We start from the raw sequence: 5000 nt of genomic DNA, 5'->3' as shown, positions 1-5000 counted from the left end.
ACATGCAGCCCAGATACGACACCTCCATCTACAGGAAGTGAACGCAACAACGCCAACCACACAGCATCGCCACCCTATGAAAATACGACGAAACCACATGCAATACAGCCATCTACGCGAATCTGGCAACACTACATCCACCATGTCGAGCGCACCACAAACAATAACGCCATCTAGGCCTCCTGCAACGGCGATACCGCCATCTATGAGACGCCAAGCTGAATACGACATCGCTGGGCGCACAGTACACATTGTCCGACGCCACCCACAAAGATGGCATCCTCTGTCCACCACGAAGTCGTCGACCGACAATCACGCCACCCGCACCCGTACGTGCCCCACCCCACCCACCAAAATCGCAAGTCCAGCGGATGAACGGCGGACGTTTCCCGCACTCGTAAGTTGCAATCCACACCTATATCTTGCGTTTCATGAAGAGTTTTATCCAATATTCGACATTCCCGCTGTCCCTAAACGTGCTCTAAGTCTGTGCGCGACCGCGTCGCTCACTGTACGGATTCCGATGCTGAGCGATCAGCTATGGGCCGCCCCATCCACGTCGGTCCCCGTGGGCGTTGCACTCGCAGTCGCAAAGACTCTGGGCAATGGCTATGTGCGCTCCGCAATATATTACTGGGACGAGTAATGAGGGTCCGAGCCCCCAGTGTGGGGAAAGTGTTTCGCAGCCCTGACCCACCGGCACGGTGTTGCGTCCCCCCACCTCAAACATGTGACGTAGTCACACCACCGGTTTTGACTAATAGACAGAATGTTTATAATCATATGCCATACACCGGGGGACGATGCCGCGAGGTGTAGCTAGCTAGTGCAGTCGCACCGCTACTACTGTACAGAGATAGAACAGGCATTGACTATACATACATTAAGCTTATACACGGCGGTGCTTAGTAATACGCGCAGTCATCGGAATATAGATAACACATACAACTGTCCCTATACATGCTGAACGTCTGTGCACACAATGTCAACCACACGTCACCCACACACTCCATCACCCACTAGTCTATGCCTGTAACAGACGCAGACACAACATCTAAGTACCAGCATGGAACAACATCCAGTGCATCCTCTCGGCCACAGTACACCATCCACACTATGATAACCAGACCGGGACGTCGAACCAGAAAACTGAATATCCCACTCTTCCTACAACCACCATTGCTCAGATACGCCACCAACACCCACACATGTCCTACACAGGGGTGCACCCAACAGCACCACACTGCCGCATCTCACAGCACATAAACAATGGCAGGAATGAAAGACACAGGTGTGCCACTCCTTTGCCACAAACACAGAACGGGCGCGCCACCTGCCATGAGCCACAAGTGCAACTGACGTGACATATCTGATAGTGCCTCAGGCGTCCACTTACTACCATCACTATCAACGAACCTCGCCACCCCACCCCCCCCCCCACACACACCATCCCTTAACCCAACTTCTGCCTTAACCTAACCCAACTTCTGCCTTAACCTAACCCAACTTCTGCCTTAACCTAACCCAACTTCTGCCTTAACCTAACCCAACTTCTGCCTTAACCTAACCCAACTTCTGCCTTAACCTAACCCAACTTCTGCCTTAACCTAACCCAACTTCTGCCTTAACCTAACCCAACTTCTGCCTTAACCTAACCCAACTTCTGCCTTAACCTAACCCAACTTCTGCCTTAACCTAACCCAACTTCTGCCTTAACCTAACCCAACTTCTGCCTTAACCTAACCCAACTTCTGCCTTAACCTAACCCAACTTCTGCCTTAACCTAACCCAACTTCTGCCTTAACCTAACCCAAGTTGCGCCTTAACCTAACCCAAGTTGCGCCTTAACCTAACCCAAGTTGCGCCTTAACCTAACCCAAGTTGCGCCTTAACCTAACCCAAGTTGCGCCTTAACCTAACCCAAGTTGCGCCTTAACCTAACCCAAGTTGCGCCTTAACCTAACCCAAGTTGCGCCTTAACCTAACCCAAGTTGCGCCCTAACCTAACCCACGTTGCGCCTTAACCTAACCCACGTTGCGCCTTAACCTAACCCACGTTGCGCCCTAACCTAACCCACGTTGCGCCCTAACCTAACCTACGTTGCGCCCTAACCTAACCTACGTTGCGCCCTAACCTAACCTACGTTGCGCCCTAACCTAACCTACGTTGCGCCCTAACCTAACCTACGTTGGGCCCTAACCTAACCCACGTTGCGCCCTAACCTAACCCACGTTGCGCCCTAACCTAACCCACGTTGCGCCCAAACCTAACCCACGTTGCGCCCTAACCTAACCCACGTTGCGCCCTAACCTAACCCACGTTGCGCCCTAACCTAACCCACGTTGCGCCCTAACCTAACCCACGTTGCGCCCTAACCTAACCCACGTTGCGCCCTAACCTAACCTACGTTGCGCCCTCACCTAACCCAAGTTGCGCCCTAACCTAACCCACGTTGCGCCCTAACCTAACCCACGTTGCGCCCTAACCTAACCCACGTTGCGCCCTAACCTAACCCACGTTGCGCCCTAACCTAACCCACGTTGCGCCCTAACCTAACCCAAGTTGCGCCTTAACCTAACCCACGTTGCGCCTTAACCTGCCCTGTAATTGTTAGTTATATGAATCTAGGAATTCGTGTAGCGTTGCCTAATTGCAACCATCTCAACATAGTTCACTTCGCGCACACTGTGGTGTTCTGCGTATTGATTCATTTTACGGTGCGTACCCTCACATCTTGCGAGTGTTGCTTACTTTCCACATGGTCCCGCTATCCACTGTATTGTGTACTGCAATAGGACGTATATCGCCCCCGCCCCCCCCCCCTCCCCTCCTGTCACCTCTAGCTCGTCGGTCAGGAGTTCGCGTGTTGAATGCGCTTCGCAGCTGTGCAATGGCATTCGCATACGTACGCTGGCCACCTTCCACGTGTTCTTTCGTGCACACGTCGCAGCGTGTATGTATGCTGATGGAGTGCGTCGTGACACACAACATCCAGGCATGCAAGACTCGTAGAAGTCGCAAATGTAGATGGATGTCTACGTTTGCTGCCCAAGTTACGCAAATGAACTGGAAATCCGTTGTTGCGCGGTTGTTCGCGCTGGAGGTGAATCGTTGATATCGACGATCGGTACAGGTATTAACCGGTTGCTTCAGCGACACCCGTCATACCCACGAACGTGAGTGGGCATGTGGGTATGAAGCGATACGCGGCGGTGGCTGGGTGGGACCGTCCCCGGCCGGTGAGGGGGGGGCGCCCGGCGTGCTGGCCGCGCGCTGCGTGGGCGCACGCGCGGCAGCCGGCTGGTGGGGGCGCCCAGTGGCAGGCGCGCCGGCTGACGGAGGCGGCAGGCGGCGCATCTGCGTGCCGGCGCACCCAGCGCGCGGCGCCGTGCGGCCAAAGTGGGTCCTCCCGGGCCCGGTGCGAAGCGCGGTGGACATCTGCAGTGTGCTGGTCCGATTGAGGACTGTGTGCGTTGAGGATGCGCCGCCGCCCGGCACTCGGCGCCGCGACGCCGTCTGCTGCTCGGTCGCCCCCGCGGTTCTCGCAGGTGGTTTGTATCGCAGCTGTGCGGATGTGTTGGCGCGTGCGCTGTGCTGGGAGAGTTCGCTTTGGCACCCAAGTGGGGCTCTGCCCCTCTGTGGCGCTGGCGTTGGAGCTGCCCGGTCACTGTTTGTGGCCGCGTGTTGTCTCCCGCCGGCAACACCACGACAGCACGCTCCCGGGCCTCTGTCGGCAGCGGCAAGCTCAGTTGGGAGCACGGGTGGTCGCACTGAAAGCGTCTACTCGCCTATCTCCGGGCGATTGCGCCTCTCTCGAACCCGACCAAGTACTTAGGACGGCGCTGCGCGCCGCCGGGACCTGAGAGGGTTTCGAGGTGTATCGTGCAGGGGAGCCCAGCCTCCTCCTGTTTGCAGAATAATTGAGCGGACGCTTGCGTGTTCGCGCGGGCCCCCGGGACACACTCCCGGGCGGCCGGCTGCTCAGCTCTAGTTGACGCAGCTCCCTGGTTGATCCTGCCAGTAGTCATATGCTTGTCTCAAAGATTAAGCCATGCATGTCTCAGTACAAGCCGCATTAAGGTGAAACCGCGAATGGCTCATTAAATCAGTTATGGTTCCTTAGATCGTACCCACGTTACTTGGATAACTGTGGTAATTCTAGAGCTAATACATGCAAACAGAGTCCCGACCAGAGATGGAAGGGACGCTTTTATTAGATCAAAACCAATCGGTCGGCTCGTCCGGTCCGTTTGCCTTGGTGACTCTGAATAACTTTGGGCTGATCGCACGGTCTTCGTACCGGCGACGCATCTTTCAAATGTCTGCCTTATCAACTGTCGATGGTAGGTTCTGCGCCTACCATGGTTGTAACGGGTAACGGGGAATCAGGGTTCGATTCCGGAGAGGGAGCCTGAGAAACGGCTACCACATCCAAGGAAGGCAGCAGGCGCGCAAATTACCCACTCCCGGCACGGGGAGGTAGTGACGAAAAATAACGATACGGGACTCATCCGAGGCCCCGTAATCGGAATGAGTACACTTTAAATCCTTTAACGAGTATCTATTGGAGGGCAAGTCTGGTGCCAGCAGCCGCGGTAATTCCAGCTCCAATAGCGTATATTAAAGTTGTTGCGGTTAAAAAGCTCGTAGTTGGATTTGTGTCCCACGCTGTTGGTTCACCGCCCGTCGGTGTTTAACTGGCATGTATCGTGGGACGTCCTGCCGGTGGGGCGAGCCGAAGGCGTGCGACCGCCTCGTGCGTGCTCGTGCGTCCCGAGGCGGACCCCGTTGAAATCCTACCAGGGTGCTCTTTATTGAGTGTCTCGGTGGGCCGGCACGTTTACTTTGAACAAATTAGAGTGCTTAAAGCAGGCAAGCCCGCCTGAATACTGTGTGCATGGAATAATGGAATAGGACCTCGGTTCTATTTTGTTGGTTTTCGGAACCCGAGGTAATGATTAATAGGGACAGGCGGGGGCATTCGTATTGCGACGTTAGA

The 5000-nt window shown here is 55.3% G+C and overlaps 1 non-coding gene across 1 annotated transcript in view; it reads left to right on the top strand.

Moving 5' to 3' along the window:
- The first annotated feature begins 4002 nt into the window (after positions 1–4002).
- Positions 4003–5000, top strand: part of LOC126196898 (small subunit ribosomal RNA) — a 1909-nt gene continuing 911 nt past the window's right edge. The window contains exon 1 of the ribosomal RNA XR_007539325.1: positions 4003–5000. This exon is cut by the window's right edge and continues 911 nt beyond it. This is a non-coding gene — a ribosomal RNA (small subunit ribosomal RNA).

The sequence above is a fragment of the Schistocerca nitens genome, chromosome 7, assembly GCF_023898315.1.
Source record: "Schistocerca nitens isolate TAMUIC-IGC-003100 chromosome 7, iqSchNite1.1, whole genome shotgun sequence".
NCBI lineage: Eukaryota > Metazoa > Arthropoda > Insecta > Orthoptera > Acrididae > Schistocerca > Schistocerca nitens.
The sequence above is the reverse complement of the archived record's forward strand: the minus strand, read 5'-3'. Positions and strand labels throughout refer to the sequence as shown.